The sequence below is a fragment of the Pithys albifrons genome, chromosome 13, assembly GCF_047495875.1.
Source record: "Pithys albifrons albifrons isolate INPA30051 chromosome 13, PitAlb_v1, whole genome shotgun sequence".
NCBI classification, from domain to species: Eukaryota; Metazoa; Chordata; class Aves; order Passeriformes; family Thamnophilidae; genus Pithys; species Pithys albifrons.
The window spans coordinates 16,884,788-16,911,158 of record NC_092470.1 but is presented as its reverse complement, the minus strand read 5'-3'; the positions used below and the strand labels follow the sequence as shown (position 1 = coordinate 16,911,158).

The 26,371-nt window shown below is 38.9% G+C and overlaps 1 long non-coding RNA gene across 1 annotated transcript in view; it reads left to right on the top strand.

The window, feature by feature from the left end:
- The window catches only part of LOC139678128 (uncharacterized), a 216,929-nt gene that overhangs the window by 77,558 nt on the left and 113,000 nt on the right, over nt 1-26,371 (top strand). The window contains exon 7 of the long non-coding RNA XR_011698962.1: nt 12,077-12,236. This is a non-coding gene — a long non-coding RNA (uncharacterized lncRNA). The remainder of the gene's footprint in view (nt 1-12,076; nt 12,237-26,371) is intronic.

Below are 26,371 nucleotides of genomic sequence, written 5' to 3'. Positions count from 1 at the left end.
TATCTCTTTCAGGCTCATCCCTTCCTCCCAGGCACATCTCTCCCTGCATTACTACAGAAGGAACCCTGAAATCACTGGGATTAACTGGATTAGTGGTGCAAAGCGAGTCTCCTTTCTCTGCTGCTGCGGTATCTGCTGCCTGGGGTACAGACCTCCTCATTTCCATGCAGAGGCACAGAAATTGCTCTTAATGAGCACAACCATGAACTGGTTTTCATCCCAAAATGTGACACTGTTATTTACATCTGTCAGTATTTTACTGAGGTCTCCTGCTCCCTGTGGACACCGTCTACTAAGATGTTTCAGGCAACGCAGCTGCAATATTCTTCTGCCAAAATGCCCTTTTGACTCAGATTCTAAAGTTCTTCAGTACATATTTTAGTGGCATTAAAAGGACTAAAGAATGGCATAGTTAATTAACGAAAGATTTTTTTAAGGTAAATTTACGAGAAGAAGTTGTTAAGGAAGAGGAAAGTGGGGAAATACAGCTGTCCAACAATAAGAATAGGTTGGATATTGAAATGTAGCCATTAAATATCTGGAGAGACTTAGCTGTATTGAATAAGGAATTTGGACAAAGAGAAGATGTTCTATTTCTAAAAACATTAAACAGACTTTTGTTGTAATGAACTTCAATAATTATTGACCTTTTGCGATCATGAGTCTTCTGAGCCTTAAAAACAGTTAACAAATCAGACACCCACTCCAAATGGAGAGCTCTTTATCCTTTGCAGAGATTTCTACTGGGTGAATGTGTACTTTCAAATCTAGATAAAATCTAGAGGCCTTTACTACCAGCTTTGGCTGTGCTGGTCTTTGGACAGAACTAAAGTTCATGGGATGAGCAGAGGGAGGGAGTGAAGTGCTTTGGGTGGGTTTGAACCTCAGGTCATACAAGGGCACGTAGTGATAGGACAAAGGGGAATGGCTTTAAACTCAAACAGAGCAGGCTTAGATTAGATATTAGGAAGAAATTCTTTACTCTGAGAGTGGTGAGACACTGGCACAGGTTGCCTGGGAAGGCTGTAAATGCCCCATCCTTGGAAATATTGAAGGCTAAGTCTAATGGGGCTTGGAGCAACCTGGTCTAGTGGAAGGTATCCCTACCCATGGTGGGTGGGGTTGGAATCAGATGATCTTTAAGATCCCTTCTAATCCATACCGGTCTGTGATTCTGTAATACCAAACAAGGATGCCAAAAGGCAAGGTCTATATGGCACTGAGTTGTCTGAATCTTAAAAACATCAAGGAAAGGATGTATCTACAGCTTGTATCCTCTTATTCTGTTGCAATAAGAAATATTTTTACGGTGTTGGATAAAACAGGTATTAGTTAATAACTCACTATCATTAACAAGATTTCAGAATCCTGAAGTAGGTTTCATTTGAGGAACAAGGAACAGGAACTACAAAATAAAATGGTCATATGTTGATGAGATGATAGAAAAGTTGTTAATTCTCAGTTCTTTAGCCAAGTTATTAGGCTGAATTGCATTGTAAAACTGAGACTGCCTATAAACTGTATGAACTCGTAAATACTTCTGCATTTGTAAAATCCATATGCTGGCACACAGACATGGTGACTTCTGCATATCATTAAGAGAACTTTAATAAATTTACATTTTAGTAGAAGTCAGGAAGAAAGGCTCTTCTGCCAGCATAGCATGAATTTTGTGTTACATCTTCAGGTCCACAGTGGATTCCTGGTTCTTCAAGTCCATCATCAGAAACCCTTTCCCATAAAATATCCCATCTACTCTTCCTTGGCATGCCTAAAATGTCCTCTTCTCTCTGACTTTTAGATGATCTTAGATATTTTTGCAGTTTTGTCAATGTTCAGATAACACTGGTTTACTTACATTCAAAAGGAGCATTTCTTTAAAAACTAGAGAAGAGTAATATTTATCCATAGAAATATTCTTCTTCAGTTTCCCGTAATGTGAATACCATGATGATTATTGTTGAAGAACTGGAAATTCCACTCCCTTCTAATATTCAGTTCTATATGCTTTATATAATTTTTAGTTAAAATAATAATTAAAAGTAAGAAGCCTAGTGATTTGTGTCCATCAAAGTTTACATGATGAAAACATAACAGGAGAGATGCAATTAGTCTCAGATCTGGCTGCCTTTATTTCCCAGCCTGAATGACTAGGGACCTATTTACAGTCAAGTCAACTAGGACTGATTGTGGACCTAAGAGCAAGGCCTGGGTTTGTGGTAATTTTGGAATTGTTCTGGGATAGACAGAAATAGCAGCACAGGAAAGCTGCTGTTGAGTTGACAAGCCAAAAGGAATTGAGAAAAAAAATCTCAGCTTTTAGGATGTGAGAGAGAAATGCTGAGAATTTTTATTTTAGAAAAAAAGATGTTGGTAAAACTTTTCCCATTGTCAATTTAAAGTATATTTTGCTTGGAATCCATAAATAGCTGCAGTGATTGCTAATGGAATATTAAAACCAAATATTCATATATTGTTATATCTTTCATGTAATGAACAAAGGGAAGAGCAATATATTTGAGGATGAAACCAATTCTTTAAATATTTCATATTCTACAGGGTTGTTCAACAGGACATCACTCTGAGAATCAATTGCAGAATTAACAGCTGTGCAATATTTTTTCCAGTGATTCAAATACATTTGTTCTCCATGAATTAAAAAGTGGTTTGTTCATAAGCTGAGAGAGAGAAATAAAAATGAAAAATAAATGCTTTAAAATTTGGGGTCCTCTATGTTTAATTTTTAGATGCTTTTAAAATATTGGTCGTTGCCCATTCCAAAGTTATTTCTATTAGCTATTTTCCTAAGCTTGCTATAAACTGCCAGTTTTCCTCTCTGTTAATTATTAATATGACCTGTTTATGTACCAGTTATCCAGCTAACCATTAATGTCTGTTTACTCATTGATGACCTTTGCAACTACATGCCAGGCACTTGGCCAGTAAATGTCAACATTTTTTAATAACCAAAAAATACTCTTCATAGCTTATCTACTTAAATTTTTTTTGACATGAAAAACACAAATTAAATGCCACTTACAATTGACAGACATTTGTATAAGTCCATTTCAGTCAAATGGCACAGTGAAAGTAAAAAAAAAAAAATTACTGATATTCTCTCCTTAAGGTTCTGTTTTAAAAAATACATTACAATACGAAAAAGGTATAGGTACAGCATGGAGGCTTTTCAAAAAGAATTACTGTACCTAAATTTTCATTATTTTTTTCCTCTGAATTTCAGTATTAAGCTGAACACTAGTAGGATATCTCCTCCATGTGTTCTGCTAATAGCTAAAGGCTACCCTGGGGACACAATTGGGTTAAACCTGAAAGTGGTGACACTAATTTTTACCCACAATAACAAACTCTATGTATATTTTTGCTCACTAAATGGGCTTAATTTAAAAAGACAAGCAGTAGCCTAGAATGAAAAAGAATATGAGGGTACTTCCCACCCCAATTTATGTGTAGGATGGCCTCATCCAATCTGCTACAGAGATAAGTGGAACAGGCAGGTTTCTTTTCCCTTGGTCCACTAACACCCTTTCCTCAGAAAAGCCTTGAAATATTGTCTTTGTGATTACAATTTGCAGGTTAAAATTGGCTTCCTACTGAAACATTTTCAAATATTAGCATCATCCCAGCCACAAGTAACAGTGATGGCATTTACAGAGATTGCAGCTTTGATATATACGTAGGTATATGTTCACATTTTCCCGTTCATTGGACATCTAACTTCAGTAAAACTTTGGTGTTTTTTTTTTTTTTTTTGTTACAACCTTGAACACTTGCTGTGTCTGTCACTTTATATTGAATTTATCATACAGCATGTAAGTTGTGAGGCTGAAAAGCAATCTGTCATAAGCCATTGTATCAATAATTTCTGAAAGGGTTTGTTTTGGTCCTGGGTGGGAGGTAAGCTTTCTAGATTTGTACCCTCAGTTACAGAGACAATTTGGGCTCAATAGTGTTGTTTCAGAGGGATTTGTCTGGGCTGTAACACATTTACTTAAGCACTGTGCTTCTGTACAGGATGGTTATACAGTACTTCAAGCATATAAATGCCTTTCAGGTTTTCTGTACTGAATGATAACTCACCTTGTCTTTCTCAGTGAGGTAGGTAATAAATAGAAATCTGGACTGTAACTGAGACATTCTGACTTAGTTAGATCTTCTGGTGTCCTGAAAAAGACAAGTGGACTCAATTACCATGCCAGCAACTACATAAAATTGTCAAATTAAATCCAAAAACCTATGTTTAAATAACAGCATGAGAAAACCTGAAAAAAAGGCAAGAATATCAAGCTCTTCTGACATTTTGACCTGAAGTTACAGCACTGTGGAAACAAAGAAAAATATTTTTTAGAACGTGTATTATTAGCTGGAAAGGCTGAGAGGCAGGACTTGGTCAAATCCATCTTAAGCCTAGAGATACAGACAAGTGGTGCTGCAGCCATTAATCCATGCTGTGTTCCTGCTTTTTGTGGTGATAATCCCATGGTTTATTTGTTAAGCATTTAAATAGAGGACTAAAAGAGAAAAATAATAATATACTACACTTTCTTTTTTCAACCAGCACCTTAATTAAATCGCCAAAAACCTTGTGAGTTGGATAAGTGTTACATTGAATTAGCATCACCCATGGCTGGTAGGGAGTTATCCCAAGGTTCAGGCACAACAGCTGTCTAATGGTGTATAGTGACACTGCACACCAGGGTAGAAACCAAGGAAGCAATCCACATCCAATTGGAACTGCAGGGAGACCTGGGAGAGAATTTAATTATTTCTGTTGGAACTTCTTCAGAACATTGGCTTGGCACTCCAGCCTTGCAAAGCACGGCGTGGAAACTTTAATGAGCTGCAGTTGTGGAGGGGAGGTTTTCTTTTAGATACCATTGAAAGACAACGACTCAGCACACCTCGGCATCAAGCTAGAAAATGAATCCAGTGCTGAGTCAGAGGACAGTGCACAAAACAGAATTGTCAGCACCATTCCTTGCAATAACTAGGACTTCCTAGGAGGTGTCTCATCCCAGACTGACCTAACTTGGCACATTTTAGCTTGTGAGACAAGGGACAAGGCTCAAATGTAATATTCCTGTGGGAAGTGGTGTTCTCCGTTCATCTGCTTTTATGTGCAATGCATTGACATATTTAATCAGGGCTTCCCCCCCACCCCAGGATGCTTATTATTTATAGGGAGCTGTTTAAATTTTCCAGATAAATATTTATTCGGAGTCTTTCCAAACTCTATAACGTGGCCTATAGATCACAGCAACTCCATTTAAAATTGTTTTTTAAAAACATGGATTATAATTTGATAGACTGGAACAGCTCTATTGGTTTCATAGATAGCTGGGCATATATTTTCCACTATAAAGATCATAATATTTACCCAATGGACCAGAACAGCTCCTTCTTAGCCTTTACTCCCTCTATTATGCCACAATTATTTAAATACAGATTCTGCTTGCATTAGTTATTTTGTACCCAAGTGGATGGTGATCACCTGGGTGAGTGAATAAAAGAGGCAGGGGTTGTCTCATACAACCCATCATCTTCTGAAACACTGGCTGCAGAGCTAAAGATAATAGGAAGAGATTAAGAAATGATAGCTATTTTTATTTGTAATGCATCGTTCTGTACTCCATCCAGTACAGTGTGAGAGCAGGTTATTCAGCCATGTGTTCTGTGCATTGCAGGTGGGAGATATTTTAAATGCCTATATGCTGACAAGGTGAGTGGTTAGGGCATGATTATGTTATATACACAGATATAAGTCATGTATGTATATATGAAAGCACAAGAATAATTTCCAATGATTATTACTTTCCTGCTTTATTTTTGTATGACCTCAAAAAGCAGGAGCATAAATCCATACTTCAGGGATATGCACTATTTTGTTATTTATTTTTGGAGAGCCAGCAAAGTGCTTGCTACCATAAGGACTTTGGCAGAGGAGATACGTGTTCAGAAGCACTTCCTAATGGTATAACTGGAAGTACTTCCTAGTGGTATAAAGGAGATGTTACTACTGCAGTGGTTTCCTCATGTGTGGTCATTACTGCCTTAGACTTTCAAAAACCTGGGGATTGATTTGCCCACTGAGGAAAATCAGCAGCTATCAATGTCAACAGTGGACATTGGCCTGGGATTCCCTGATGCTACATCATGGCCATTTACATACATTTTAGATGTCCTTTTATACCACTTAATCATGTCCTTAATTCCCCTACTTAACAGAAACATTTTGTCTGCATCATATTCCTTTATTTTTGAGCAGATGTTATTCTTAATTTAATTTCTTTCAATTTTTGCTTTATAATGAATTAATATGGAAAGTAAAATGCAGCCATTACAAAACTAAGAACAATACATATTCAAGCCATTTTAACTTGTGTTGAATGATATGATCCATCAGGGAACACCCTTCTCTAATTTATTTTTCCAGACTTTGTGTCTCTCTTAGCCAGTATGTCCTCAAAGCTGTCAATGTGTAGACATAGAAGCAGAGGTAGGCACCATATTAGGTGTATAAGATTTTCTTTGTTTAGGAGGTTAACCAAAGATGTTGCATGGTGTCATTGTGTTTTGCCCTACATGTTATGATGACAGAATTTCAGGATGACTAAACTGTAGGATTTTTTTTTCACATTATATGTTTCATCCAGCTCTGTGATTCCTTTCTCTTGCAGCCCCTTTCTTCAAAGAAAACGTCCTGTCAGCAAGTTCTCAGTCCTCTGTCATGTTCTGCTCATGCCTCCCCATAGTCAGCTGGTTCAGTTCCAGCTCTGCTACAGGCCTCCAAAGACACAAAATATTTTCTTTCTTCCAGAAAGCTAATTCTGATTTATATCCCAGATGAGCAATTCAAAAAGCATACGAGCAGTGAAACATAGTTTGGGTTTTGAAGATATACTGAGTTACAAGAACTGAAATTTCCTGAAGTTCTGCAACTGTCCAGTGTAGTGTTTGAGCCAAAGCTATTCTCTGAACAAAACTACTGAAAAATATTTTCCTGATTGAAAAGGATTGGATGAATGTCAAATGTTTGAGCTGCAGAGGTGTGCAGATAGTTAGAGGAGTGCTTACATAGTCAGTCTAGCCATAGGTTGCTGATAAAAGGCAGTTTCTGGCCTTAGTTACATACTCTTGCAATTTAAGTCACATTTACACCGAGTGTCTGGCCAGGTTAACCTGACTGATGGCTACTGTCTTTTGTACCCTTCAATAAGGTTGGTTTTCATATTGTTCAATGACCTGACCCTGCTGGGTGTGCATTCACACAGCTGCCAGCACCTGTACAATGGGGATTTTAGGGACATGCAGCCCATGATGAAGAGGAAGATTAGATTGGCAGCAGCTTGGGCACCAGCAAAAAGCCTCTGTCTGGGCTATTTTGACCAGGACAGCACTACAGTCATGGAAGTTAGGCACATCCATTAATGTCTGTCTAAACAGGGTCATTGCAGGGTCTGTTGGAGGGATTTAATTAGAGGTCTGTTTTTTCTTTAAAAGTCCTTGCCTAGTATTTCCCTTACTTTTCCAAACACCCTGAAGTAGACAATACATCACAATGAGGTCAAAGCAGAGGAAAAGGAAAAAAAAATGATTCCCAGCAGCCTCAGAACAATGACAGTTTTCATTTATTATCTAGAAGTCATGTGAGTTTTAAAGTCACCAATCATCATCAAGAGAAGAATGGAGCTAGATGCTTGACAAGGAAGATGCTGTCTGCAGCAGCATAATATTCAATTTACTGCCAAGGCTACTGACTTCTGAAGCAATAGGAGGATAAGTGAAATAATTGATTTCTTACCTCAAAGGTAACATGGCACAAAATTACTCTAGCTATACTCATTGTCTTTTTTTAAGCAACTTTCCTGATTCTATTTTAGTCCTTGAAAAAGTAGACATACTTAAGGCTGTCTTGGAGCCATACCACAAAAAAATCTTTCTTAGTATGTTAAGGGTGCAAAGAAAAACCAAAAATACATGCCTACAAAAAACTAGGCTACGTTTTCTGCCTTATAGGGCAAACAGCTTGCAACAAAAACTAAACTGCCCCTTTGCCATTAATTGTATTCTGCTCCGAAAGCAGCATGTTCTTGTTGAAGCTTTGGGTGGAGGTTCTTGCAGAATGAGCTGAGGGCATCGGATTTCCTTAACATGACCCTGCCCCATTCCTATGCCTATATATTGTCTATTTAGGGAAACATTCCACTGTCCTTGCTCATCCTGAGCAGCCTCGTAGATATAAATCATCCTGCTGTGGAAGCAGGCACAATTCAGCGTGACTAACGGACCCTTCTGTGCTGATGAACATTAATGGATGTGGCATCATACATCCTTGTAGGGTTGAAATCAGTGGGACTGCTCATGGAGTAAAGTGCTACTCATCATGAGTAAATGCAGCAACATGTCACCTATGGATAAGAAAACTATTTGGGATAGGAATCTGCCAAATGATAGAAAAGCCATTTGAGCTGAGCGGCAGCTTAATTAAGTCTTAACTTAAATGTTTATGTCAAAAGTCACACTTCACCATTGGAAGGAGTTGTAAGAAGGGTAAGCCAAGAAAATACATAGGTGCAGTAGTATAATCTTACGGTGTGGGACTGTCTCTTTTGAAGTAATTCTCAAACATGTTCACTGAGGGGTAGTTTTTAATGCTCAGCAAGTGGTTAAATTCAACAAACTTAAATATTTTCCAAAACAATTTATATTTATTAATGGCTACTACAAAATCCATTTACCTATAATCAAGTGAAACTTGAAGGTGCTGCCTTTCTTAAGTGCCGACAGTCAACAATATTAAAGCAAATAGTGGAGGACATTCCAAGATAGTATTAACACAATTGATTTATTGATGATTGCACAATGGGAGGTTATCTTTTGTTAATTGACTCTGTAAATAAGCTCATAGACGTCTCAAGTGTAGAAAAGAAATCTATTGCTACTAGAAAGTCAACAGGGTGAGTTAGCTGTGCCACTCCATACAGTGTCTGCTCTGCTGTAAAACTCTGTGTAGCTGCGTGGTGGCTGAAAGGCATTTCTAGCAACAAAACCCCACAGGTGCTCATGCATACATGGCAGGGGAGACTCAAAATGTTCTTAGCTTGGACTATCCTGGATGCGAAGAAGAAGACAAGCATAGAAATATAAGGAACCATCCTGGAGCTCACAGACATTTACAATTAGGTAGTATCCAAATCTGATCTTGTACTATTCAAATTTTCCAGGGGGTATATGGAAAGTGTGTTTCTTCACTCTGACCTACTATTCCCTCAGACCTAAGGCCAAATCATTGCTAGTTCATCCAAGCTTTGCTTTTAGACACCTGACCATGAAATTCTTTACAGATGCTTGGGTCTTATTATTGCTTCCCTTTGGAGTTCCTTATCTCCACCACATTCTCTTCTGGTTTGAGCAGGGCATTTTCCAAGTTGTGTAACACATTTGCCATGAGGTTTTCTTGGTATTTTTTTGCTTCAGTACATTTATGGTGAATAGTAAGGACACTGCTTACTCCCTGGTTATGGACTATCTTACTCTTCTTGCCTCAGCAGCCCAGTGAAGACTTTTGTAGAGACTTGGTAGCCTGATTTTTCCCACTTCTGTTTTCATTTTCATCCAAACAATATTTCTTTATCTCCTTTTGATCCCTTTCAGTTCTTGTTCCCTCTGGTAATCTCTGTCTTGACATTAGGAAAGAGCCATAATCAGTCTGAATCTCCTACTTCACTTGGCACAAAATCCAAGAGGATAAGTCCTTTGCTCCTAATTTAACAGCTCTGAAATGTGAGCAAGTATGATTTGTACTTTTGGCAGACAACAGCAGTAGATGGGTGGAACAGGAGCTCTGCGGCCATGGAACTACTGTGCAGGGATAACCCAGTAGAATATTTTCATTTCTGATCTGTGAAATGTCATGAGGTTTCAAAGAAACCGGCTTCTAGTCAGTGCCCCTTATGAATCACCTGCACTGAGTCATGTTCCTTTCCCTGTTCTATCAGCAACCTCAATATACAAAAGCAAAATAACCTCTGCCACTTCTCCAAGAGAGCACCCAAGCTGTAGGAACAAAGGCCCTGCTGTTTCCTAATCTCAAAAACAATTAAGACATCAGATTAATAGAATCTTTAAATGCTTTGGCGGATGCAGGTGGAATGCTATCTATTTGCAGGACTATAAAGCCTATCAGTTCCCTTAGCGTTAAAGGGCACAAGGGAACATAAAGTATCAGGCTTGCTACAAGACCAAGCATGAAGTCTTGAACTGAAAAAAAAAAGAGATTAAAAAAGTAGCATCTGTCAGTTCTGGTACATCTTGCCTCTGAAGCTCCTAGATGTCACCGAAGCCCAAAGTTTACCTCTGAGAGGACAGGGAATTCCCTTCCCTCATGAGATGCACTTTCTGTTTTTATCTCCTTTGCCTTGTTCCTCAACACAAAATTGCATTCAGTGCTTCACTTAATGACTGTAATGCCCTTGGTTAATAGGATTTAACTTCAATTCCTATCCTTCAGCTTGACACTGGAGTCTGGTGTGCATATAGTCTTAGCTGGGTATTTTAAAGTGCTGTGTACATGGAAACAGCATGACAGTCGATTTTCCCAATATTCTGAGCAGTAAGCCTTGGAATTACCCTGGATCAGGAAGAAGTGAAGATTTCATCTAGTGGACTCAGATTTCTCTGCTGGGATTGCAGCTCATGCAAAGATTAAAGGCCATATCCACAAAGATATTTAGGCAGTTCAATAGAAGTGAGGTGCCTAGATACCTCTTGTACTGGCCTTAGCCCCATTTAACACACCTGCCTGACAGCCAGGAGTCAGAGCACTGACCTCCAAAACTGATGGGAAATACCCGCTGATACCCTTTAGAATGGTTGTTTTTATGGGGACTCTAATATTGTGGAAAGAAGCCCTGACTAAAGGGAAGACCTTTTGGATCATTCAGTTGGGAAAGAGTGGTGAACTTCCTTCCTTCCCCCCCTCCCCCCCTTTTTTTACATTTCAGGAGAAGATGAATTTCTTATTTTTCTTTTCAGTCATCTGATCTGTCATGACCCCTCCTGTGCACTTTGTGACACCCTAGTGCTTTTCCATTCTTCATTCCATTGCTTTGGGATCTATAAAAAGAACAACAGTGTTGAGGGATTTCTGAACAGACTGTTTCGTTCCTGTCACTGTCCCAGAAGGATTAGAGTTGTGGAAGCTTAGAGTCAGGCTCATACTTCCCTCTATCCAAATGCCTGGTTCAGAGATAATGGCTTTGTTTAGGAGACCTTAATATTCCTGAGGCACTAGTTGAGATGATGTGTTTTCCCATTGCCTCTCTCCCTCATGTTTGGTACACCCTTCCTCGTATGGATTTGGTAATCCAAGCCATTCTCTGGAAGCATCAGTGACTCCCATTTACGTCTTTGCCACCTTTTCTAAGAATGTGTTCATTTCATTGATCCCATGTTTCAACGCAGCAGTTGTCCCTGCCATTATCCTTGACCTAATCATAGCATTTAGGGATCTGCATGTCTCATGGTCACAGATGAGCACATGGACAGAAACTGCCTTACAGACCGACCCATATAGCTCTCTTTAGATCCACGAGAATGGCGTGCGAAATTCCTGCTAGGTCCAGTTTCTTCTGAGCAGCGAGGGCCAAGATAGTTGTACTTCATAATCTGCTGGAATGCTTCTTAGCTGGCTTGGCATGGCCAGTCCCACAGAGGGAAGAGGGGGGAGAGGATGTGCTCCAGCCCTAAGATCAGATGTCGGGCACAGGTGCTGGCAGTGGAGCAGTGCTGCAGTCCCCAGTATGAAATCGCAAGCTGGCCTCGTTCTACGGACCTTCTGAAAACAGCCCAAGATTGTGTATCATGAGTTATGACGGTAATATAAAATGGAAAGCTTGACTGCATCTGTTAGTTAAAAATTGCTGTGAGAGCTTGGGAGGCTGTGAGCTCAGTGTATTAGTGAAATTTCAAACAGGGTGGCTGCACTTTAACATCCTAATTAAACTCCCTCTTTGTTTTTGTTGCCCAGGTTAATTTTTATTTCCCCTTTCTCTCACAGGCTGACTCAGATTAGCACCACTGATGGAGGCATCTATTCACCACGTAAACTTTGAATCCAGATTTGTGTCTTACTCATTTCAACTGTTGTAATGTCCTTCGACATGGAACCGCTGTTTGCTGTCCCAGGGGCCACATGTCTGGGGAAGAGATCTCTCACAGTAAGCAAAGTTTTAGTTGACTGGAGACATATGTTGAAGGAAAGTTGGTGTTTTATTCTCAAATGGACCAAGAACATATGTAAATACTGGCCCTGCAAATCCAATTTTGCACTTTGCAAACATAGAAGAAGCTTTGTAGATGGATACAGAGCATGTGCAATCTTTTGCACCTTCATTTTTATAGATGTATATGGTTTTATTCCTTGGGGTCTGGCCGGTCACAGTGATTCTGCTGTGTGTTATTTTCTCATCTTGTATCCTGTTCCCATGCAAATGAATGTTAGACATCTCCTTGGCTTCCAAAGGGCAATGTCAAGCCTAAATGAGGGAGAGGTAGGACGGTGCTGGCATGAGACACTCCTAAAAGCCTCTTGAGTGATCCAGGAAGGAGCATTCATAAGTGCTCCTCTTTCCTCTAAGACACTAATGAGTCACTCCTTAATCACAAACGGCCTATGCAGAGCATTACCCTCCTGACACAAGGGCAAGCTTCACCTCTGCAGACCTTTGAAATGAGCCCTCTAGGCTTTCCTTCTTTTACAGGAGATAGCTGACCCCAGTGACCTTGCTCCTCTCCAAATCATGAGCTCATCCTATAGATGCGAGTGTATATAGTATTCCTTTCACTTCCTGTCTTAAACCTTTGTCTTAGCCTTAGCACAGGCTGCCCAGGAGATGGCCATATGTCCCATCCCTCTTCCAGCACTGGCAGTGCTCCTGTCATGAATGAAACAATATTTTTATGCAGGTGGCACATAATTGTTTTGTGGTTTGAAGCACTATGGGTCATTTTTAGACAAAGGAGACTATAGAAATGGAAGTCCTCATTACTGAATCAATAAATAAGACCAGTGTTAACTCCTTGCTGTTAGACATGCTAATTTTCACCTTGGTTGCCACATGCACATCATGGCATGATTTTTCTATTTCCTTTATGCTATTGATGGCTGAACAAACTATCAAAAGTTATTCCGGGAGAGATTTTTATATTGGACAAATATTTTTGGGACAAGAGGGGCCTTGCAGAGTTGAAAAGGAAACTTGCCTTCCTAATAACTCATGGCTGTTGTGGCTACTATGCAAATCTCTTTATCCAATCAATCAGACATGAAATAAAATACACTGACCTGATACTTGTCTAGCATGTAAATTCCAAGTCACATGAGGCTTGGGGAGTTATAGTGCAGAAGAAGGAGTTTTCATTCCCCATTTGTAAGATGATATCTGCTGGACTCATTAAGTGAAAATATTTTGGGCCCTGTGTCTTGCAAGGTAAACTTGCTCTATTGTGCAGAAGAACATTCACTGAAATAGCTAACATGGATCATCTGATGACATTAGCTTTGTAAGTAATTTCCATGATGTCAAGGGTACACTGGAGATTAAAGGGGGATTAAGGCCTACTTGCACAGTCAAAGCATCACAGTAAATTGACTTGACTTGGCAGGCTGCACCTAAAGTTGGCAAGTTTTCACTAACTAATCATATAAAATCCAGGTTTGTGGTGTTAGTTGGACTACACTTTCACAGCGGCCAGGAAACGTTAAGCTTTCAAGGTGGGAGGTTTTAGGAGGAAAAGGGAGGGGAGACTGATGAGGAGACTTTTGCAATGTCAAGGTGCCAAAAGGTGCTAAGTAAAATAACGACCCAGTTTTACGGGAGAAGTCTCTGCCTTTCAAGAGCAAGCTGGTTGGATTTCTACCCAAAGGGCTTTTCCTCCAGCAAAGTTTATTTTTTCCCTCCCACTTGCTGTCACAAAATGAAATCTCCTCTTAAAGGATCAGACCCTGCACAGGAACTTCACTGAATAAAGATGAGTTTATATTTTAAAAAGGAAACAGCTGGATTGCAAAAGCAAGGGAGGTAGGCAGCTCTAGTTTCATTAGCTAAGGGAAATGCAGGGCCCCAGAGGAGAACAACTGGGAGAGCAGCCATGACAGAGAAAAAAAAAAAGGAAACAGAAGATCATAAAGAACTAATAATGAAAAATGGAAAGTGAGAATGAGCCAAGAAAAACACACAATAAATAGATTTAAAAAAAATGTTGGGAAGGGAACAGAAATGTAAAGCAACAAAGCAGGAAAAGAGCAAGGCAGAAAGTATGGATTTTCTGGAAAAAAAATACAGAATTCTGAGAATTCTCAAGAACCTGATGAAAAACTGGAAGCATCTCATGGCTGACCTTTTGATCTTCAAATTGGTGTCCCCTTCAATATAATAAAGAAGGAGGAGCACCATACATATTGCCCAGCAATTTGTTTGCTGCTTCCACTGGGAAAACAGATTGAATTTGGCTAGGCAAGAGAGTCCAGACTCCATCCATGCTGATGAATTAGGGTCCTCTAAGAGCAGCTTATAAAAAAATGTATCTCATGATTGTTTAGAAGGATTCAGTCAACTGTTTATCTGTGCAGTAATCACTGGATGATGAGTTGGAGGTAACCTGGGTGTGGGACTGTGCACAGCGGGAGCCTCTGAATGGTTTCAGATGAGGAAAGAGTAGAGATTGAAGGAAGAGGGGGCTAGGAAGAAAAACAGATACTAGTCTGTCCTTCGTCTTAAAATCTGTTCATTGTGGTAAAATATATAAACATGGCCAGGACTTCATAGTCCAAGAGAGAACAGAATTTTTTTTCAGCTGCCCTTCAATTAGATCCATAATAATCCTGCAGCTTTATATGGTTTACAGATGACACTTTGCCCAACAGAAATGGTGCTATTCTTTAAATTGTGCTGTGCTCATTAGGTTTTAATAGGAGCAGTTGTTTAAGGGGTGGGTGGGGGCAGGAGAGGGAATGCACTTGGTGATGCATAGTGGAATGTACATTAATCTTGTTAATGACAACACAGTTAATGGCTGGCAAAACATTACTTTTGAATTAACCTTTCTCTTGAGCAGGCTATACTTGAGAAACAGAGCCAGGACACTGAAGATACAAGGAAAGTGCATGAAGACAGGGATACAGGATTTCCTATGATTTTATGTTGTTCTTAATTAGGAAGCATATTGGCAGCAAATGCTAACATGTGTTGGGATGTTTAGCCGTAGCCAAATAAATGTTTTCTATTACAACTCTGAATTCTTTGCCTAGCCAGAGCCCATGCTGTTCTGTTCATGTCTTACAAAATCCCTTTATAAGTCATTTTGGGGGCCAATTTTCTGTTGGCTTATGCAGCACAGTTACTTTGAACATATGTACGCAGACTCTAGAAGAGTCGCTGTCCTTACTTTTTCTTTTTCTTTCTTTTTTTTTTTTTAATTCTAGGAGGTTTTTTTGAGTGATAAATGGGGAAGCCCTTCTTATGAAATGCTTCTGTCATCCAACTAAACAATAGCCTGCTCTGAGCATGTTCATTTAAAACTAGGAAATGGATATAACTGGTTTTCTCTGGTCACATGTTCACACACAGACTGAATGAAAAAGTCCGTAATGAATCGTTTATTGCACATTTAATCTCTTTCTCCTGTTTATGAATGGTCTGCAAATACTGTGCTGCCTTTTTTTTTTGTTGGTTTTATTTATCATTTCAAGTTATTAGTTAAATAATTTTTGATCTGGCTTACAGGTTATTTGAGAATGTTTTGCTATGAATATTCACAATTTATAGCTCTTGCTACTTCACTGATGTAAACACAGAACTAGAGTCTGACTTGAGTAGTGCAAGTCATTTTTGTGCAAGTGGAAATTTAGGGTTTTTCCTTTGCAAATATACTACTACATTTACTTTAATTATCATGTGGAATTTTTCTTGATGATCTCTAGGCAGGAAATCTGATTCATGGCTCCCACCTCTGTATTTGAGTCTTGTAGGGTCAACTTATTCCAGTTTTGATAGAAACTTTCAGAAACCCCTTGTTGATAGAGGGGGAAAGAAGGTGCTTAGGGAGTGCCCATTATCTGACATGTATGAAAGACAATGAACAATGGAGTTAAAAATATCCTCAAGCCATATAAGTACAGCAGTTGTTCTGTGCTGCTGCAAATACCAGTTTATGGTGAAAAAGAAGGAAGACAAGCTGCAGTATTTAATTACTTGTGAATGTGATTAGCTGCTTGAAAACTTAAGGACCATATCATATCAAAATCCCATAGCATAAAAAGAAACTTACTCTTAAATTTCTTCTCAAATTGGACCCCATTAATCACTGTAGAAGTTTCAAAACCACTTGGCTGAAGAACTGGGATAACAGGAGGTTTTCAGGAGGTCATGCTCTTTGATTGGCACTCCTGACCCTCTGTTGTCTCAGTTTCCCATCTTCTGGCTTCAGTCCATCAGTGGTAACCTGGCTGTCTCTGGGTTGCTGATACCAGTGTGAAATCCTCCATGGGCTCATGTTCCTTTGACTGGGCTGTTCAGGAGAGCACGGAGCAGAGAGAAGTGGCACCAGCAGCTCAGCCCTGCCTTAGAGTTCAGCTTCAAAGAAAGGTAGGGCTGCAGTGGGGTGGTTGTGAACTGGCAGAGATTATAACAAGACCTTTGGAGTCCAGGCTGACATTTAAAGGCTTGAGGCCTGATGTAGAGCAAAGAAATGTCAATCTTTAAAAGAGCGGCCTGGGCTGGTTAGTAGGAAGGAATGTCAAAAGAGAGTTTATAGGCATCTCTTAAAGTTGAAGTAAATGTATTTCATTCCTTTGATATGAGCACGTTTCTTCTTGATTTACCTGTAAATGAAGGTCACAAGAGCTAGAGCTGGTTAACAGATGCTTGGAAGGACATGGGGGAAGCACAGAGACTGGGAGACTGGTTAACATTTGACTGAGGGCACATAACATGTAAACCTGCCTTATACTGGAGTTAAATCATCCTATCTGATGTGTTGGGAGCTGGATCTCCACACTTGTTTTTGTGGCTCAGAGAACCATTGAGTGGTTATTCACACCTAACCCTTTTTAGGATCATCCATTACTCTTATTAACAACAGCAAACGCTACCAAGAAGGAAAAAAATAATATTCTTTCCACAAGAAAGTAAAAACATAATAGTGAATTAAAGTTTTAAATGATAGGACTGTTAACATAATGCCTTTTGTCTAGAATGAACTATAAAACACACATATATACAATGGAGAAAACCCTGTAAATGTGTAATGGACAAAAATATATATATATAATAAAACTGTTGAAAGAATGCATTTTCTCAGCACCAAGGCTATCCATAAATTTTTACAGTTTTCCACTATATAACATTATCCTTCATAAAAAATGATATTTTAAAGCAAAAAGGTTGGCAAAAGAAACAATTGGTAGTTAACGGAAGGACGGGATTACAGCACTGTGCCTTTGCTGTGAACGGTGAAATAGAAAATGAAAAACATTTGGGGCATTATATGAAGCCCAGCAGTCATGCTCCATATGGTTTGAAGAGTAGAGCAATGCTTGACAAAGATTTTATGACTTCATTTTCTTAACATTGAATAATATTCCTTCAATCTAGTCCTCTCATCCCATTTCTTATCTTAAATTTCTCCTGTTTTTCAGACAAAGAAATGTGTTTTATTAGTATGTGTCATTTATATTGACTTTAATCATATGCAGTTTAATACACTATTTTTTTTACCAGCAAGGCCTTTCTGAGGAATGCCCTATAATCAAGGTATTGAGGCAAAATTGAGGTAATCTGGTACCCAGACCCTCTAACAACTTCCTATGTGACTTGATGCAAGTAATTTTATCACTTTCTATTTCAGTTCCCCAACTGAAGAGTTGAAAAATAGTACTTCTGTATATCAGACTATAGTGTGATAAGTTTTATGATAAATAGTCAGAGTCATCTGTATAAGAGGACAGGTCAATATTTGTGGATAATTGGATTTGGAACACAGAACTTCCTGCCTCCCAAACCCATGCTCAGACAGATTGGCTTAAAGTTTTATATTTCTTAGCCCACATCATGAATTTCAAAAACTAATACTGCTCCTCTCTGTCATAAAATGCATAAAAATATTAGTCATTCTTCAGTCTACAGTGTACTGCCATGTGTGCTGCCATTGGTGGAAGGAAGTCCATAACCTTTCCCAGAAATACCTTTGGATTATCCTTATTTTGATTTGACATTTAAATCATTAAGCACAGCTGGGGATTGGGCCAAGTTGTGCATTTGTAATCATAAAATGAGAATTCCTGCTGCCAAATGCACACTGTAAAAGAAAGGATATTTGTGATTTCCCTTCAAAAGAACTTAGGAGATTCATGGAGATCTCAACATTGGTACACAATCCTCTATGCAAGAGACAAGCAGCATGTTTACTGCTGCTACAGATGACCTAAACTGAAAAAATCAAACCTAGAACCAAACTTTGTGAAAGTCTGAGTACTTGGGTCTGCAGTCTTAGCTTGGATGAATCTCTAAACCAGAATTACAGTTGCCATTTATTACATCAATTCACATACTGTGCTATACAAAATAGGTCTTTCCTGAAACACCACTTTTTATTTCATTTATTTTACTTCACAGTGAGATGCAGCATTCCCCTAACCCTTCTCCTGCTGTAACTGAGTGCGTGCCCTCACATGTGGATCTCACATGCAGAGGTATTTCAGATGGCATGTTGTGAATTAGGTGGATAGAGTATCACTGGTGGTATGTTTTATCCTATAGACTCAGTCTACTGGAGAACACTCAGCTGGTTAATATTTCATATGGATTCTTTGCTCTTTTCTTTCCAACCATCTATGTAAACTTTAAGACAGCCGGTCTGGTTTTAGGAGGTGATTTCCTCGCTGTGGATTAAGGATCCATTTGTGAGTCACTCTTCAGGCACTTCAGAATAGTAGATTTCAGACCTGAAAGAATGTATTGTAAACAGAATAATGTGCTTTCAAAATTAGCTCCCGTACCAAATTATGTATTTACTTAATACACCTTAATGGCTTTTGAAGAAGCCATTAGGCTCGATTGCGTAAATAGTATATATACCAAAATATGTATTTAACCTAGATAGGGCAGTTTCCCATTGTTGGTTTTCCTTCCTTCTTTACAAAGTTTTATCTTCATGGCCTTTTGAAACTCTATTATTCCTGAAGAATTTATTCTCCAGGAGGCTGTTTTAGAGAGTGGCAGCTGAGGGGGGAGGGAGGAGAGGGGGTTCCTGAGTCTTACTGTGTAGGAAAGAGAGAGCTGCCAGAGGGGCTATAGGACTTTTTAGACTTTGGAGTGGGGAAGGGAGAAATTAAAATATTATTGAACAAACCAATTCTCTTCAGGGTTAGAATCCTAGAGGGCTTTGTGTCCTGAGCCCAGCTTTGGGAATAGGAGTGGGTTGGTGCATGAGTCAGCTTTATGTTTTTGTACTGGGCTGGATGCAAACAGCTCTACATCTCCATGAAAAAGATGAGTGGAAAAGAAAGACCCTCTTCTCTGCTCCAACCTCTGAGGTGCAGGACCTACCCATTCTGGAGGCACTCTGTCATGGTGAGATCCTCAGAGGTCTCCTTGGGAAGCTCCCTGGGGACCCCTTAGGGTCAGGATACTGTCTGACACTGCCAGCCTGATGTTTCAAAGTGGCTTTGTATGCTATGAATTCAGACAAAGAACCTAACCTTTCTATTTGGTTCTCCATTGATCCTTGACAGTGGCTTTTTAAGGATAACTTAATGGAATGGAATTTATTTTAGGAATATTAAATGTAAGAGGACCACTATACCTGTTGAGACCGGTGGAAAATAAGTGGGGAAATAAGTACAAACAAGCTAAACCCGCTGTGTTTCACTGTTTAACTGCTACCTCCTGTAACTGGCACAGCAAGTAAACCATATATCTGCTAATGCTGCAGGTGTACTCGCAGCTAGTTCATAATGGAAAAAAATATCTGTAAATAACTGCTCAGTTACAGCAAATGCCAAAAATTACACTCCCTGCTATCCGCAGGTGAGTCCACCAATCCTGGCCCATTCATCAGTTTAGAAATAATAACAATCTCATATGAAAACTCCAGCAAAAGATGTTATCTTGGTCAGAAAATGTGATGAGAACTAGCAGCTAAGTGCTAAAAATAGAAGTGTTATATGAGGCCTTGCAACTTTGGCATATAGTCATGAAGTGCAGAGTAAGAGGGTATGGAAGGCATTGCCAGCACTAGGTAAGAAAGAAATATCTGATGGACACACAGGGATAACCAGTATAAGGGAAGAAGAAAAATTTCTCAAGTTTTAATGGAATTTACTATAGACTTACATGTTTTTGTGGGGTCTGTAAAATTCCTGTCTATATTAATCAGTCTATTAAACAAACACTTTTGCAAACAGCCTGTGCAAACTCCTCGAATTGGTTCATCTGGGTCAACTTGAAGGATGGAAGGGGCCAAGAAGACTTATTGGTATTAAGATATTAGCTAACTACATGTACAATCGACTTAATGAAAATTAATTTAGTGTTACGAATCTCTGACATGAATTGCTATCCTGCTAAAATCTGTTTTTAACAATCCTATTGCCTGTATGACTTCAGACAGGCATCATCCAGTATAGATTTTGGATATACTTGAAGTTGCCCTGGCTTGGTTTCTTAAAGAAACCAAACTAATTAAAAATTTAAATAAGGAAAGATATAATAATGATAATAATAATGATAATAATAATAATAAAGTAATAAAGAAAATAACTGGACTTTTGCTAGGACCCATTAATGATGCAGTTTTTCATCATTAACTCAAAAAGTAAGTGTGACCAGAGAAGTATACAAGAAATAATTTTGTGCAAATATATTCAAGCAATGTTATCAACTGCAGGCCAAAAATCCACTTGGAGCTATATTGTTCTTTTTCATTGACTTTTTCTTGACCACAGGAAAAACAGGTTTTAAAGTACAACACAGTATCACAGTCTAAAGGAGTGAAAAACTTGTAGAGCCAGTTTGTAAGGGTGTGCGCTAACTTGTGACCCAGACAGGATGGTGGTTTAAAAATAAAATTAAAACAAAGAAGTTCTGTTGTGCTTTTTCTGTGTTGCCAGTAGGAAATCATACTCCATCTTCTCCACTTTTGTCCCACACACCTTCTTCCCATCTCTCTGCTCATTTAGTGTGCCCTGTTTTTTCCTCTCATATCTATGATCTTTTTACCTTGTTGCTTCCCCGGGTATCCCATCCCTTCTGAAATACCTCAGGCTGTCTATTTTTTTCCCATTTCATTTAGTCTCACTCTGTTTAATAAAATTACTAATTTTTTTTTCCTCCTCAGTGGTTGACTTTAATAAATATTTTGAATTATTTTTGTAACAAATTACCTTTTTTCTCGATGGAAGGGTGAAAAACCACCTTATAGAAGACTAATTTTGTATGTATACATAATGTTTTTGGATTTATATGATTATTATTATCCTGAAAGATTTTTAGATATATTTCTTGATACAGGGTTTCTAAATAACTTTATGTCCCAAGATTTTTTTTTTGAAAAGTGGAGTTAAAAATATTATTTGCAAAGTTTGACCAGAACTAAAAATATAGCTCTGTGCCTTTCATTCCCTGTGATACAGTGTTTTTAGTTTCAGTGTTGGGGGAAGAAGGAGAAAACCGAGCTGCTCCATAGTTTAGATGAGACACCATTTATAGGGTAGAATTTTGGTACTTCATAAAGTTTCCATCACAATGACACACTTATCTTTATTACTCTGTAGCTACTCCCTTAAACCCAGGCACTTTGCATCTTTTTTTTTTTTTCCTCAGGTACTAGGAAATTGTTCATTCCTGGTGTTTCATCAGGCATGTCAAAGACAAATATTTCTATGTGCATCTGTATTTGGGCCACCCATCCTGAATTTGTAGCTTAGATTTTCATGCCAAAAGTCTTCTGCATTAAATTTCATGCTGCATTTTCTCTGGGTTACTTACAGGTGCTATTTTTCTTGTTTTTATTAAAAAGCTCAAACTGAATTGTATTCTTAATCAAAAACATTTTTTAGGACCTATTGGCCACTCTAAGTACATGATGTGAGAGAAATGCTTTTTTGCCTTTATTAGAGGATTGTGGCTTCAACTGTAAGAAATTTGCCTGCAGAGCTTCTAGCAGGTTATTAATTGATAACTGGACATATAGTCCCCTGTTTATAGATTTCTACAATTCTGCTCATATGAATATTTAGAGACATCATCAATGACCTGTTTTCATACATGCTTAGAGATATTAGCTGGCTTCTAATCCTATATATGTGAATATGCACAATTTAAGTAAAAACTGGGTAGTATTTGAAATTATTGTTCCTCAAAATTCATAAAGATGTCGTGAAATGCTTAGACTGCATAGCTTTAATTGAAAGTATTTATTCAGCTCTGATTTCAACAGATGTCTGAACAACAGGGGGAAAATAACCCCCACCCTGTAACAAAACATCAGCCTGCTTCCAGATTTCCCATACTAAAGTTTTTATGGCGGTCGTTGGTAACACAAGTGTATTTTTCTCTCATACTTTTATAAAAACTACTTAAAAACAAACAAACAAACAAGCAAACAAACTTCTTTTTCCCTTGTGCAGAGATGTCCTCTCTGTATTGGCTGACTTTCAGCTGAAGGTTGAAGACTTTTTCACACTGAGGACACAGGTTTTGTTGAACCTCCATGTTTAAGAGATCTGGGAGAAAAAAATAGAGCAAAACATTTGGATCCATCTGGATAGATGTGGGAATGTTGTGATTGTCTGAACATCTGGATAAGATGGTAACCACCATCAAACAGTTTGGCAAATAGTAGACTTGTCCCTGCTCTAGTTTTTTATAGATAGTCCAGAGGGTTTTTTTTTTTTTTGCTTAATGATATGCTTGATCATCCTTCTCCAGCTCTTTTTGCCCCCATTCCTCATCACCAGTGACTGAAATCTCTCCACTGCTCTCACTGCTTGCCATGCAAACTCAAATACTGTTTTCCATAGGGTAGGAACAAATCCTGTTGTTTTACATCACATTGTCACTACAGCCACAGACATGTGTCTGCACTTGTCCCCGAGCAAGAGAGAGAAATGTGTTTTCTCGTGCCTGTGCTTGCAGCATGTGTGATCCAGCCTCTCCCAGCACTCATCCTGCCTGCTGGGACTCAAACCTAAGCTGTCTCCATCTGCAAATCAGTGTGGGGAGGGGAGGAGATGGGATTGTGCAACCGAGGAGAGCTGAGCTGTCCCGAGGGTTCAAGAGGTGCAGGGTGTCAAACTTGCCTGTGCCTCCACATTGATGCTGATTTTGAGCAGAGTATGGCTCAATGTGAAAATACTCCCTTAGCAAAGGGATTGGGCTGTTTCTGTGGCCACTGGAGTTGAAAACATTATGTGTTAGGTCTACTACAAAAATATTGCCTTAGGCTCCATTTCCTACGCAAAACTTATTTAATAGAGCATGGAGAGCATCCCATGGCAAGATGAAGGGAGATGCCAAAATGCTGCTGTGGTCAGTGTATAGTGCCCCATGCCTGCTGGGCAGTGCCTGGAAGGCTGCTCAGTGCCACTGTGTCATTTGATGCTCTGCATGCCCATATCCGGCCCTTGAGCACATGCTGAAATTCCTGAGCATGTGCGTAAAGTTAAGTACTTAAATGCTTTGCTGAATAAGAATTGACTGAACATGTGCTTAAGTATCCTGCTGAATTACAGCATTAATCATTTTTACAGCTGACAAAATCACTGCCCCAGAAAAATATTCTCCAATTAGAATGAGCAGGATTATTTCTTTCGTTTGTGTGAAATAAGTGTGTTCCCAGTTGTACTGAACGTGTTCTGTTTTCTGTGATATTAGAAATCTTTTTCCATAAGATTTCATATTGCTCAAGAGAAAACTTGAGAAACTTTGGAGTTGATCAGGTCCCTGGATTTGGATTTATATTAAGAAAACATTGTAAGAAAAGACATAATGGGCCAAAAATATGCACTTACTTTTTTCATTGACTTCACCTAAGGGCAGAAATTGGGCCAGTGTGTGTGTTCATTAATTCTCTCTTGTGGAAGCTACTTTTTCCATATGTGATTTTAATTTGTTTGCAGATGCTGAATGTAGTTTTTTTGTATGGTACAGTGCTCCTTTTTTTCCTTCTTTTCCTCACAGTCTTTTCATAATAGAGTTCAAAACCAGAAAAAGAAAACAAACCCTCAACAACAAAACAAACCGAAATCAGCAAACCAAACCCCTTTGTATGTGCAGCCAGTTAAGTAGATAATAATGGTAATTTTTCTGCTCTACTAATGATGATAATATTGATATTTATCAATAACAAATAGCATGCGAGTGCCTTGGTGAATAGAGTATTTTGCTCAGTGGGGTTTTATATCTATATATGAAACATGGAGTGGTGAAGGCTGCTAGAGGCAGGTGAGGAAGCTGAGCAGAGAATTGCCTCACAGCAGAGAGCCTGGGAACAGCAGAGGGGGAATTTAGTCCTACCCAAGAGCAAAAAGAATCTCTGCAGTAAAAAAAGCTGCAGAATCTGTAATCTCAATACCCAGCCCAACAAAGACCATGGATCTTGGGGCTCAGATAAGTGAGCTCTCACTGGAAGTGGCGTGGGGCTCACTCAGGGTAATTTGGAAGTGGGAAGGTCCAAGGAAAACCTGCTGGTTGGCAGAGGTAAGCCCAGGCAGCCTGGATATTTCCAACCTGCTGCTTAGACTGCTATGCAATCCCTTCAGTGTTTAGCCTGTTTTATTTTATGGAGTCTGCAAGGGGAACTTTGAGAGGCATTATCTACAGGAGAGATAAATTTACAGCTGCTTTGCTTCCTGTATTATGTTTACATTTTGAACCTGTGTGTCTGAATATTACCTGTCGGTAAAGCTGACTCTAATTATTGATTTTGAGGCTTATGATTGTTCACTAGACAAGTAGAAGGGAGAGATGGAAGGGTGATCACAGAACAACCAGCTATTCCAAGACCTTGGAGGTGACTGAAACAGAAGCACACAGCCCAAATACTCTGCTGCAGCAAAGTATGTTATCTCTTGTTTACTGAGGCCAGTTTAGGATGTGACCTTTGAATTTTGATGGAGCAAATGACTCAAGGTATAGCTAGAAATACTTATAGGGTGTGTCATGTTCACAGGGACCTGGCTGGGGACTGACTATCTGAACATATTGCATGCTAAATCTAGGCATGAGGGTGGCTAGAGAGAGCTTAGCTGCTTGTTCTTGGCAGTGCCTGTGGTTCTGACTCAGAGCATGGCCCCAAAACAGCTCTGAATATGAGCAAGTTCAGGGTTTCCTTCCCTAGATGCCACATACATTCACTGCTCTACCTACAGGATCACAGTCTGTTATGCTTATAGTCACTACCAGATCCAAAGGAGACAAGATTACCTTTTTAAACAAAACAATAAAGCAATAAACAAAGCATAAAACCAACACTCCAGATGTCTTTCCTATGTTAGATAACATAAAACCAAAGAACAGCCACAAACACACACATTTTTCTATTTATTGTTTTAGTATCAGCTAGAAAATGTTTCCATTGGAGTGTCCACAGTAGAAAAATCCCAACTGTTGGAATCACAACCATGTGGACATTTTATTTTCTTAGGCCTTATTTCCTAAATAAGAAAAAAGTTTTAAGTTTGTATTACATTTTACTTGAATTTTCAACAGCAGCACCAACATGTGCAATCCCCTCCCTACTTGTTTCGCTTGACATGTTTCATGTTACAGGGTCTGTGTGAGAGGTGTTATCTTTGATACAGGAATTTATGGCCATTTTCCTATCTACCGTATGTTTACATTCAGAATCTGTGTTGAACATTTGTTATACTCACTTGTTGTGTCTTGTCTTAAATTAGATCATAAACATTTTGAGGCAGGGACCATGTCTTCCTGTATATTGCTGCTCTATTTAGGCCCTGCTGTTATGGATGTGGAACTGACTGGGAGGGATCGTTATAATAAAAATTACTCTGGTAGGAATTATTTTGTCCTGATAAAGATATGTGCAACTCCTCTTATCAGAACATATCAGACAGTAGGGTGCTTAAAGGTGATTGTAGAGTGGTAATCACCTTTGCAAATGCTTTGAGCCTTGGTGTCAAGAAAAGAGAAAGGACAAAAGTTATATTTTGATTTATAGAGGGTCCTGGCAAAACCATTCCCGAAGTTGCCAATATCCAAATATTACCTACAGATTTGCATGTGCATCTAACAAAGGTTTTGAACAATTACCCCTAATTGCCCTCTTCTAA